Below are 13,702 nucleotides of genomic sequence, written 5' to 3' on the forward strand. Positions count from 1 at the left end.
CTATTTATTTACTGACACATGTGTATGTCCTAAAGTCACAATGGTAGAAAATAATACCTGTGAACAATAAGTGGTGGGAGAAAGAGGACGCACTGAGTGAGAGGTGTGCATAGGGCTTCAATAAACTAGTAATGTTGTATTTCTTAAGCAGAGTGATAAGATTATTTGTTTTTCATATATTATATTCAAATATATATCCTTTTCATGTATAAAATATTTATACTCAAAGAAGTGCAAAAATCCTCTGCTCTCTGTGTAGAAACCCACACAAAGTAATGTAAAGTGTCAGACTTAATAAATACTATTAAGATAGGTACCTGGTGCTACTATTTAAAATAGGGATGTGTGAATTTTGAAGCATAAAGAGACACAGAGGGGGCTTCCCTTGTCGCGCAGTGGTTGAGAGTTCGCCTGCCGATGCAGGGGACACGGGTTCGTGCCCCGGTCCAGGATGATCCCACATGCCACGGAGCGGCTGGACCCGTGAGCCATGGCCGCTGAGACTGCGCGTCCGGAGCCTGTGCTCCGCAACGGGAGAGGCCACAACAGTGAGAGGCCCGCATAACGCAAAAAAAAAAAAAAAAAAAAGAGACACAGAGGAAATGACCTACATATGGAAGGCTTGAAGACTTTCTCCTGCTCTAAAAATCAGCTCTTTTATTCATTGTTTTATTCTTCCTGCACTGCTCCTGAAACTTCCCTGATTTTTAGAGTACTTTTTTCAAGGCCCAGATAAATTCCATCACTATTGTAATCCTAAAGATAAAACAAATGTCATTTTGCACTTCCCAAATATTAATTCCAAACTTTCCTACAGCCTCTATCCTTATCATTAGGGAAACTTTTCTACTACTTTGGAGAAGTTTTGAGATATAAATATTTTCCAATACTCAATTAAGTATATATTAATGTACTCATATTTGCATCCACCAATATCCTATACTTTAATCTAAAGGTGAGAAAAAAATTAACATTTCTTTCTGCTATTTGGCTGCTGTGTCAATTCACTGTATTGATGGCCCCAGATAATGGTCACCTATATCCGTGCTCTTTGATTGTAATGTGATTTCGCAGTTTCTCCCATCTAACAGTGGTTGGTCTATTTCTCCACTCCTTGAGCTTAGGTTCATCTTGTGACTTGTTTTCGGTCCTGTCTCTGCCACAGAACAAGTCCATAGAACAAAGATAGCCTTCAAGAGATTGTGGAGGAGAGCTGAGATATCCAGCTGACAACCAAATAAGCAGCTGAAGCAGAGCCAACTAGCTGATGTGCAGTTGATTGCAGAAGCACGAATGAAAGAACTACCTCTGAAGATTCCAAGGTAGGAAGAAGCATGAACTCTAGAGAAAATAATAAGAATGCAAATGCTGGGCATAGTAGAAAAAATTAAGCTGGTAATGTAGGCAAGAGCTCAATCATGTACAGCCTTATAGGTCATGTTTATTATTTCGTTCCAATGTTTTGAATAAGAGAGTGACATGATTAAATCTACATTTAAACATATTATTCTTATGACTGTATGGAGAATGGTTTGTACAGGGCTTAGGCATGAGTATGAGGAGAGAAGTTAATCAACTATTGCAGAAGTCCAGGCTACATAGCGATTGCTCGACTAGATGTTAGCAAAGGAGAGGGAAAAAGGAGTACAGAACCAAGAGATATGCAATTGCAAAGTCTGTAGATTTGGTGAGGATTGGTTCAGGGAAATGAATAAGATGAGCTTATAAATGACTCCAAACTGTCTGGTTAGAACAACAGATGGATTCATTGAGCTAGAGGGCTGTGGAGGAGAAACAATGGAGACGTGGAAGTAGAGTTCTTGAATTTAGTTTGGGTCATGTCTAATTTAAGAGGAGACATTCAAGGGGAACTATCAAGAAGGTAGCTTGAAACACAAAAGCAAAATTTTAGCTAAAGATACAAATTTGATAGGCAGCTAGGCAAAGCAGTTTGGTGACTTCGAGGAGAGGACACTGAAGGCTGAGACATGTTCATTAATTCATTCACTCAATATCCAAGAAACTATCAAGGTTCAATGTCCCAGGGATACAGCAATGGACAAAACAGATAATGTTCTTTTCCTCATGGGATGTATATCTAATAAGTGACATTCTATTTATTGCTTATAAGATGTCAAGTCAAAGAGTAAGGAGGTGGTGAGAGAAGGGGACTATATGAAGTAGGAAGGCCGAAAAAGTAGAGTTCACAAGTGAAATGCTGCAGAACTGCTGTTGTAATAAGAGTATGAATAGAGGTGGAGATTGAAAAGGTGTGGGGTAAGACTAAAAGATTAGAACTGCAGAGGTAGCTTATAAGAGATGAAAGAACAATGGGCATGTAATAGACAAAAAAATGGAAAAGAATTGGTAAACCTTGGATACTGGGAGAATAGAAAGTGTCTATTGTAAAAAGCTAACAATTGGCCAAGCTAGAGGAAGACAAAAGTTTAGGGGAAAAAGTATAACAGAATAAGGAACAAACAAGGTACGATACCATTTGGTATTAGAAACAAGGGAGAAGAGATATTGAGTGCCTACTAAATACCAGGCACTATATTAAAATTTTATACATGCTTATCTTATTTAATCTACATTAACATAGTGAGTTTTTGCTTCCACTTTACAATGAAAGGAACTGAAATACAGAGGAGCTAATAATTATTCAAGATCATGGTAAGAAGGCAAGTAAGGCAGTGATTCAAACCACAAGACAAGTATTCTGGTATGGGAAGGTTTATCACTTGCACTGTGTTAGCAAGGCAGAAGGTAAGTCATTTTGGGTGTTGAGATGTGGGAGGGAGGTTATCCTGAGAAGTTGAGAAAGTTCCTACCTGATGGTTCCTATATGTTGTATGAAGTGGTTGAGCTTTTTTGTTGAGCATGACGGGGTAATGAAATAAAATTCATATTTTAAAGGAAAACAAGAAAAATTTAAACATAAAATTTTTCTCTGCCCATTTAGACCTCATACCTCCCCTCTAGTGTGCATTGTGCATCTGCATTGAGTGTTAACCAGACCTCCCCAATGGCAGAAATACCTGCTCAACCATAAAGATAAATTTTACTTCTTCTGACACCAGCCATGTAACTCCTTAGAAGATAACATTCCTTTCTCAGTCCTGTAAGGGAGCATGATGACCCACCACTCACCTTGTACATGCAGGCCTTTATGGTGAAATTTATGTATCATTCCAACATATCATGTCTCTTAAAGATAGCGATTGGTGCAGAGCAGACAGGGTTAGATGGTCTGGGGAGACACTGGGCCGCACCTAATGGAAGTTTTTCCCTTGAATATTTAACTTATGACCTTATTAATGTTACTAGGTATATTACATGTAGTCTGCCTATTTTACAGGATTATTGTTTCTTGCATTACCAAATGTATGACTAAGCCTCTGATAAAAAGAATGATGACTAGGCAAATTGAGACCATTGACCAAATATACAGTTCAATAATATCAATGATTATAACAGTGTAACTCTAGATTTGGGAAGAAGCAATAAGTGGGAACCATTTCCTGGACCATAATAGACTAATAAGACAGACCGTCCAAGGGCTTTTGGCTACTGTTGTTAACAGAGCCTAGTCCTGTAATAGCACATTGAGTGGCTTATTAATGAAATCCCCTCCTGACCTGGGAATAAGCATTCCTAGTGCTGTGGGACAAATTGCTCACAAAATGCTTGTCAGACCTCGGTTGAAATTAAGACCAAAAGGGAAGGGATTGTAAAATAAAGAATGTTGCCCACCATCCATTTCTACAAGAATCAAGTCATTAGCCACTGAATTTGCTGACCTACAATACATCCTAAAAGGAATTCAGAGCAAAGATCAGGATGAAGCACTTTGTGCTCAGAGAAAACTGGCAGAACTGGCTCTCAGATATTTTCAGGAGAAAATCTTGAGAACTCAGTTTCTTGCATCTTCCTATACTTAGAAAAAACATTAAAATCTTTCACTAATATATCTGTTCCTTGCAAATAGCAGTAACCTTCTACCAATATACGTGCTCAACTGCAGGGACCCCCTCTCTAAAATCACATATATATTGGTTTTCCCCTTTACCTCTTTAGAACAGGACTCAGAGCTTTCTGAAAGACTGTCTCCCAGGTCATAATTCTCAGGTCAGCTCAGATAAAATTTTCCATTTCTTTCTTAGATTGACTATTGATTAATTTTTTCATCAACAGGGGTAAGCTTGAAAGGATAGGGGCATGAGAAGAAGGAAAGGGATTGAAATAGCTGTGGTAAGGAACGAGTGAAGGACGGTAAAATAAACACATGCACAACCCAAATTCCCCTTTAAGTCAAGCCTTTTCCCCAAGTTATGGCTCATCTTTCTTTTTTCCTTCAAAATTAAGCTTCTGGAAAGAATAGGCCATGCTTTCTCATTCCATTTTCTCCCTTCTCATTCTTTCCTCTTCCATTTCTCCTTCAAACTACTACATTTGACTCTCTTCCTCAATACCTACCCAAGCCTTCCTTACTGAGTCACCACTCACCTCTTTATCCAATAATGTAATGGACTCCTCAGTTTTTACATTACATGCTATTGTCCCTGCATTTGAAACTGTTAATGACTCTGTCCTTCGAACTCCTCCTCCACTTTTGTTTCCAAGACTGTGCTCTTCTCTATTTCTCTTGTGTCTTTAGTCACTGATTCTTTTTTCTCTTCAGTTACTTGTTTCTTAAATACTGATAGATGCCAGTGTTCTGCTGAGACCTCTCTCTTCCCTTCCGTCTCCTGGACCCCACCCTACCCTTCTTCCCCCCCTCCCTTCCTCCTCTCCTCTATTCTATTTCTTCCCACTTAAGTTAATTCCATCAACTACCAAGACTTCAAAATACCTGCAACATTTAAAATGGCTATAATAAAATAAGTGCTTACTATGTGTTAGGCACTGTAATATCCAGGAACTAGACACATAGTCATACATGTTTGATCCTCAGCATAACTTTTAGGAAGAGATTTTGATTTCCCATTTTTCATAGGAAGAAACTATGGCACAGAGATGCTCGGTGAATATCCCCTAAGGTTACTCAGTTAATAAGTGACAGTAAAATTTCCAACTTGATTCCATGTCTTTTTTTTAATAATCTATTTTTGTTTGTTTTTTATATATTTATTTACTTATTTATTTATATTTGGCTGTTTTGGGGTTTTTTCCTGTGCGCGGGCTTTCCCTAGTTGCAGCAAGTGGGGGCTACTTGTTGCGGTGTGCGGGCTTCTCATTGTGGTGGCTTCTCTTGTTGCAGAGCACAGGCTCTAGGTGCGCGGGCTTCAGTAGTTGTGGCACACGGGCTCAGTAGTTGTGGCTCGCGGGTTCTAGAGCACAGGCTCAGTAGTTGTTGCACAGGAGTTAGTTGCTCCGTGGCATGTGGGATCTTCCTCGACCAGGGCACAAACCTGTGTCCCCTGCATTGGCAGGCAGATTCCCAACCACTGCACCACCAGGGAAGTCCCAATTCCATGTCTTCCTAAAGTGAAAGTCTGTGCTTCTTTTAACTACTGTCCCATAGATACACTCAAGGCTCCTAAATGTTTGACTCAAGGTTAGAACATTCTACTTAATCCTAGACCCACCTATTCATTCAGTCATTCATTCATTTGCTCACTCATTCTTTCTTTAATTCAAGAAATATTTATTGAGCAATTGCTATGTGTCTGGCAAGCATGTCAGACATTGGGTAAACAGCACTGATAAAAGAGATAGGGCCTTTGATCATGCAACTAGCAATCTAACAGGATAGATGGTAATTGTGGTATGTTGAATAATGCCTCCCTCCAAAGATGTCTATGCCCTAAGCCCTGAAACCTATGACAATGTTATGTTACATGGCAAAGGGACTTTGCAGACGTGATTAAGGTTACTGACCTTGGGGACATTACCTTAGACTATGTGGGTAAGAACATCTAATCTCATGAAATTTTAAAAGCCGGAGAATCTTTCCTGGCTTAAGTGAGAGAGATGAGGAGCAGAAGAAAAGACAGGAGAGATGAAGCATGAAAAGGACTTGATCTGCAGTTACTGGTTTTAAAGGCAAAGGTGACATGAGTCAAGGAGTGCAGTGGACTTTCGAAGCTGAGGGTAACAGCCAACAGTCATCAAGGAAATGGGGACCTCAGTCCTATAACTGCGTGGAACTCAATTCAGCTAACATGAGCCTAGAAGCAGATTCTCCCTTACAGACGCTCCTTAGAGTTTTAATAAAGGAACATAGTCCTGTAGACATCTTGATTTTAGCCTTGTGGCACTCTAAGCAGAGACCCAGCCAATCCCATCTGACTACTGACCTGTGGAAACTGTGATATCAAAATATGTATTGCTTTAAACCACTACGTTTATAGTAATTTATCACATTAGTGACAGAAATTAATATAGTAATAAACATGAAAACTCACAAATAAATACATTATTAACTATTGTGGTAACTGCTTAATGGGAAAGAACAGGGCAGTATGAAAGATAATAATAGGATATCTGCTTAAAGACATTTTGAGGAGGTAGACAAAATGGTGAACTTGCTTTACATTTTGTTTTTATTCACTGCCACTTGTCTCTATAATGCTAATATTCACTTTGACAGGTACTTACAGAAGTACTTATTAAGTAGTGCAGGGGTGGTAAAGATGAGTTTAGGAGATACCTTTTCTTACAAAACCCATAATCTAGAACACAGTTTGGCAAGCCACGGTTTGTGGGCCAAATCTTGTCTGCCACCTGTTTTTGTATGGTCGATGAGTAAAGGATTTTTACATTTTTATATGGTTGAGAATGAAATCAAAAGAAGAATAATACTTGTGGCATGTGAAAATTATATGAAATTCAGATTTCAGTGTCCATAAATAAAGTTTTATCGGAACACAGCCGTGCTTCTTCACTTGTGTATTGTCTATGGTTGCTTTCACCTTAAAATAACAGAGCTGAGTAACCGTGAAAGAGACCAAATGGCCAGTGAAGCCTAAAATATTTAGGCTTCATAGAAAAACTATGCCAACTCCTGATCTAGAATGTAGATAAGTCAAGCATTTAAGTGATCTTGGAGATGAAGTACAAATGGAAAAATACCATCTAGAGAGCGTGTATTTCCTCATGGAGATCAGGAAAGACCACACAAAACATTTAACATTTTAGATGATCTTTAAAGAAAATGGAGTTAGGATTGAGCTGCTCAGAAAGTAGGAAGAGGTTCACTAACAGGCCAGGTGCCAAAAGAAATTTTGCTGAATTTGTTCTTTGTTAGGTATTTTAAGAACTGAATTTACTTATTAAAATGGGAGATAAGTCCTTTTTTACTTTTCTTGACTCAAAATCTTCAGGACAAACACTTTTATAATAATCTTATGATTTAAATTTTTTATATAAAATGAATTTCTGCTGAAGGTGAATCTCTTGCTGTCTAGAGCTCTTAAGTTGTTTTATACTTCCAGTGTCCTTGTTTTTATCCTGTCTTCTTTTCATTTTACAAATACCTAATTTAAATTATTAGAATGAATTACTTATCACCTCCATTTTGCTAAACACGTTTGACTGTTCCCCTGTCCCCTCCCTTTATTGAAATTATTATGGCCACTTGACTCTACCTCTCCCCAAATATATCTGGCCAGAGGCTGCTTTGCTTAAAGCAACAGTGTCCAGCAAGCCTTATGGGCAGCCCAGCTCCTTGCCTTGCAAATGCTCTCTTTAGACTCTAAGAATTTCCTTCTTTGTGTTAGCAAATATCTTCACTAATGTTTTAGCTGTTTATTGATGTAATTGAATCTCAAATTGGTTTTACTGTGTTCTGTATACTGTGGGGATATTCTAAATACTGTAATAGTTATTAATATTAATAACTGGTGCTGTTTCACAGGTCAGTTGCTGAATTAAACTCAGTTATGGGTTCACAAATGTAAAATCATCAAAGCTTGCACAGTGGGAGACTATGGTTTCTTTTCTCTGCCCCTGGTTTAGCAAGTTAACTCATCCTTACATTGTTCCTTGCTAATTGTGAAACAGATGCTTTGCATTTTTTTAGATCTCAGCTACATCTAGGAAAGTGGATTTCTTGATCAGATTCTCTAAAATTAGAGAGTTGTAGAATTATCTAGTAATATATGTCTTAATAATTCAACTTGTCATGGCGACATGCAATTAACATTTTCCTTTGGGACTAAAATGAAAAATCCCAGTTACTTCTAAAGAAGTTTAGCCAATACATAATGAGAAGAATAATTCAAGTAAATGGGACTGAGTTTCATAGAGAAAAGGAAAATAAAAGCAAAATGTTTAAACAAGGAAATTATTACTGCATTTGATTTTACAGTTTTTATCTCACTTATTAGAGCCTCTTTATATTATTCTCAATTAAAGCAGTACTATTATTTTTTATTTGCTAGAAAAAGGGGCATTACATTTCTTTCATGAAACCACCACCCCAAATTATTCTTTCTTTGTAGAATAAGAATAACTAATACCAATGTTACTTTGATTTAAAGGGAATATATGATACCACTAATACTACATTCCACTAATCTAGTGGAAGTATTTTGAACAAAGTTAATCAAAGAACAGGTTTATTTTTATATATTTATATCTATATCAATATCCATTTGGATATTTTTATATCCTTTGTATCTTATTATCTTACATAAACTTAAAAAATTCCTGTAGTAAGACAAGTCATTTTGTTTAATATAAGCTAGAATGTAAAATATTGAATTATAGCCCATGTAAACAATTTCTTTTCTGTGTTTACTGTCATAACTAAATTGTCTATAGAACATTTACTGTATTTCATTGATTCTAAGATGCCCATTTCTTTTTTTCACATTTAACATCTCTGAAATAAGGATGCACCTTATAGTAGGTGACCTATCATAGTTAAATTGCTAGCATTTTTTATTTCTAAGTAGTTCAAAATATAATGTAGTAATATACCTTTCACAATTAATAGTGACAGGTTCATTGAAATGCTGAGACCACCTCTCAGGGTGTTGCATAGTTTGGCAGAGACTGCCTGTTGTCCTACAATAATCATTTTCTTTTCTTTCAAAATTTTAACTAAACATAGCGCAAAAAAACCTAAATTTTTCCAGACCACCTTAAAGGTTACTGTATTGGTTTGCTAAGGTTACCTTAACAAAATACTACAAACTGAGTGGCTTAAACAACAGAAATATATTGTCTCACAGTTCTAGAGGCTAGCGGTCCAAGATGAAGGTGTCAGCTAAGCCATGCTCCTACTGAAGTTGCCAGGAAAAGATCTGTTCCAGGCCTCTCTCCTAGCCTCTGGTAGTTCCTCGGCTTATGCAGCTTAATTCCAGTCTTCACATGGTGCCCTTCCTGTGTTCATGCCTGGCTCTGTGCATGGCATTCTTTTTATAAAGTCACCAGTCATATTGGATCAGGGACCCACCCTACTGCAGTATGACCTCATCTTAACTAATTACATCTTTAATGGCTCTACTTTTAAGTGAAGTCATATTCTGAGGTACCTAGGATTAGGACTTCGACATGAATTTTGAAGGACACAGTTCAACTCATAATAGTGACTAACTTCTGGTCAAGGAGATATAAGAAAATGTGTCAGTTTCCAGGAGTCTTCCTTAAGATGTGGTTGTCAGGTATTCCTTACTACTCTTTCTGATTCTTCCTCCATCTTGCTCCCTGGAAGAGAGATATTGCTCAGAATCTGAGGATAAAAGAGAGAGCCCAGGTATGTTAGAGCAGTAATGTGATTGGAATCTTGGTTCCTAAAAACTTTGTACAGCACAGCTGCCAAGCCAGCCTTGGGTTTCTTTTACTCTCAGACAAACTTAATTTGACTTGATATTTGAGCTTTTCCACCAGTGGTTAGAATTTTGGCTTTACCACTTGCTAGCTGTGGGCCATCCACATGTGTCTTAAACTTTATATGCCTCATTTCCCCATTTGTAAAAGGAAATAATCATATCTACCTCTTCAATACTGGTATTAAAAGTTCTAAATGGGAAGGAAATCCAAAATAGAGGGGAGATATATATATATATATATATATATATATATATATATATATATATATATATATATATATATAGCTGATTCACTTTACTGTACAGCAGAAACTAACACATTGTAAAGCAACTATACTCCAATAAAAATTAATTTAAAAAACAGTTCGACTGTATGCATAGCAGTTAGCATAGTACTGACAGAAAAGAGGTTGCTGTTGCTATGGAGATTTTCATTTGAGTGAAAAATTGGAATAAAAGTTTATTAAGGGGCTTTCAGTTCTCTGTTTTTTTATTATTTTATTGAAACAATATTATAAGTATTTGAAAGGAATTAGATGTTATCAACTTGTAAAAGTATTCACTCATTCATCTGACCATTCAACAAATCTTTATTCAGCACCTGTCCTATACCAAGCACTGTATTAGGTAATGGACATGGAACAGGGAACCTCTACAAAATAGTCCCTGTTCCTGCCTGCAGGAGGCTTACACGCAAGTTGAGTATAAAAGCTGCAGAAGAAAAATAATGTTGGTGATGGTGGTGATGTTACTCATGTATCCTTTGACCTCATCTACCTTGGAAGGTGTTAAGTTGTGGAAATGTGGGGCTTCCCTGGTGGCGCAGTGGCTGAGAGTCTGCTTGCCAGTGCGGGGAACACGGGTTCGGGCCCTGGTTTGGGAGGATCCCACGTGCCGCAGAGCAACTGGTCCCGTGAGCCACAACTGTTGAGCCTGCGCGTCTGGAGCCTGCGCTCCACAACAAGAGAGGCAGCGACGGTGAGGGGCCGGCGCGCCGCGATGGGGAGTGGCACCTACTCGCCGCAACTGGAGAAAGACCTTGTGCAGAAACGAAGACCCAACACAGCAAAAATAAATAAATAAAATTAAAAAAAAATTGTGGAAATGTGGAACTGTGAGAGAAAAACACTGTGCTTGACAGAATCAACCTGGGCCCTGAATGCTGTAGCATGAGAAAGCATCAGATCTGCTGTCAGTCATAATGGAAGTAGCTTGCCAACACACGTGACATTTAGCCTAGTTCATTTAAGTTTATATTTGCTCCAATTATTTTTTGATCATATTGATAACACTTATAACAAAGAAACATCCAGTGAAACACAACATGCCATCCATATCAGTAAACGGATGTTCCAAGATTTTATTTTGGAAAAGAAGGCTTTTTTATTATCACTGACAATAAATACAGTAATTATGATTTTTCTTGAGTGTTTTATTCTGAATTCTTTTCCACCAATGCTATACATACATAGTTGTCTATATCATCTTTTTTTAAAACTGATTATTTAAAAAATTATTTATTTTATTTATTTATTTTTGGCTGTGTTGTGTCTTTGTTGCTGTGCGTGGGCTTTCTCTAGTTGCAGCTAGCAGGGGCTATCTTCGTTGTGGTGCACAGACGTCTCATTGTGGTGGCCTCCCTTATTGCGGAGCACGGGCTCTAGGCACATGGGCTTCGGTAGTTGTGGCACACGGGTTCAGGAGTTGTGGCTCACGGGATCTAGAGCGAAAGCTCAGTAGTTGTGGTGCACAGGCTTAGTTGCTCCGCCGCATGTGGGATCTTCCCGGACCAGGGCTCGAAGCCATGTCCCCTGCACTGGAAGGCAGATTCTTAACCATTGCACCACCAGGGAAGCCCTCTATATCATGTTTGAAGAGAGTTTTTCTCTGTCTCTAACTGTAAAGTTCATTATTTTTGCTATTTGCCTTTTCCTTCCAGTAGAGATTTTTTGTTATGTTCTTGTGTTTTCCCAGCAGTAGTACTGCTTTAAACAGATGGCTCTGTTCATATGTTCTGCCTCTGGAATTGGCATGATTATGTTTGTATCTTAATGAGAGAATTATTGGGAGTAAGGAAGGTTTCAGCTTGATAGAGCTAGAACTTGCCTTTGACCATTTTGCAATGAGTAATAACGGTTTAGATTGTCACGTCTCAGACCCTAACACTTCAAGCAACATATTTGTCATAAAAGATATATTTTCATAAAGAATTATTCAAATTGCCCATATTAAATTACTCCCTAGTTAATAAAAGTGAAGTAGGTTTATCTTTTGAACAATGTTATTGTAGAAACAGAAGAGCCAGAAAGACATACTCTCCAGTGAAAGCATAGTGGGAGACAGGACACCTGTGGCTTTATTCATACATAGTGTCTAAAAGTAAATAAAACATAATACAGTAAAGAAACTGCCTTGCTTATGTTTATGTCTTCCTCAGTTTATTCAGTTCATCAACAGGACTGGGTTTTGCTCTTCTCAGTTACATACTTCGAATGTCAGAGCCTAAATGTTTATAGAATGAACGTCTGTCCCTACCAATTACAATAGTTAAGCTTGTCTTTCTACCAAGATAGAGGAGGTTTAGATACTATAAAAGTATATATTTATCTATTGTGTCAAAGGATATTTATGATTCATACCTCTTGTAATAAATATGCTTTCAAAATTCACTGATTTTTAATGTAGATCATGGGTTAGAACTATTGCATACTGTTTTTATTATTGTTTATTTGAAATTATATTGTCTGTGATCAACAACAGCAAAAAATCTGTAGGCTAATTTTTTAGCCCACAGATATGTTCAGATGTGTTTACTTTTTATTCAGTGTAAGGGATGTCTAAAATATCTTCTGACACTCTATGCCTTGGCGGAAAAAAGTAAAAGAATTTTAGAGTTGTCGTTTGTGTTGGGTACTAAAGCATTTGCCAGATCTGACTTATAATGACAATGTCCTATCGAATTTCATCACCTCTTGATCGTCACTCAAAACAGAGGCTGTTTCTGAATCTACATGCAGTTTGGGTAACCACTCATGAGTGCACTTGAACCATTGAAGTGTTCCTTGCTATTGGCCCTTGGGATGACTGCATTAATGTGGTATGGAGACTAATTCATTTCAAACATTTCTCATCGTCACGACTGGAAAGAATTTCATGCTTTAATCACATGCTTTAGTTCATACAAATTAAAGTTTTCTCTTCATAGTTCAAAAGAAAATTGCATAGATTTCATGTTCTCCCAGATTGACTTTAAACTGCTGATAGAGATGGCATTTGGAGAGAAGGAAATAGCCAGCATCCTCCTACAGCATCGTTCCTTTCTTGAACATTGTCATGTATAGCCTCAAGGCATTTAACAGAGTCCTTAATTGCAGTCTGTGATCAAAAATATGTTGGAAGATGGAGTGTTTGTGGGGCTCTCCATCTCATCTTAGGGGCCAGAGAGTCCAACGGCAGAAGAGGGACAGCAAGGTGGATTCAGAGTAGCCTGGGTTCAGGGTCAACTTATAATTTTACTTGACTTGCAAACTTGAGAAATTTTTCTACCCTCTGTAAGCCTCAGATTCTTTGCACGGCAATGATGATAGAGACAAGAGAAAACACAGCCTTTTTGTTTGTTTAATGTGGAAATAGCAAGACACTGTAGAGTGTGGTCGCTAAGAAATGATAATTATTTGATGTCAAAGGGGTGCTAGCTAAAGCTACAATGGCAATCATACTGCAGTATATAAATGTATCAAATCAACATGTCACACACCTTGAAATTACAGTGTTATATGTAGAATATATTTCAATTAAAAAATTTTTTTAACAAGAATGTGAGCTCTGGAGGCAGACTAGACTGGATTTGAATCCTGGCTCCCTTGACCAGTGTGGGAAAATTATTTAACCTCTCTAGGCTTCACTTTATTCCTTTTAAAATT

The sequence above is a fragment of the Mesoplodon densirostris genome, chromosome 13, assembly GCF_025265405.1.
Source record: "Mesoplodon densirostris isolate mMesDen1 chromosome 13, mMesDen1 primary haplotype, whole genome shotgun sequence".
In the NCBI taxonomy this organism is placed as follows: domain Eukaryota; kingdom Metazoa; phylum Chordata; class Mammalia; order Artiodactyla; family Ziphiidae; genus Mesoplodon; species Mesoplodon densirostris.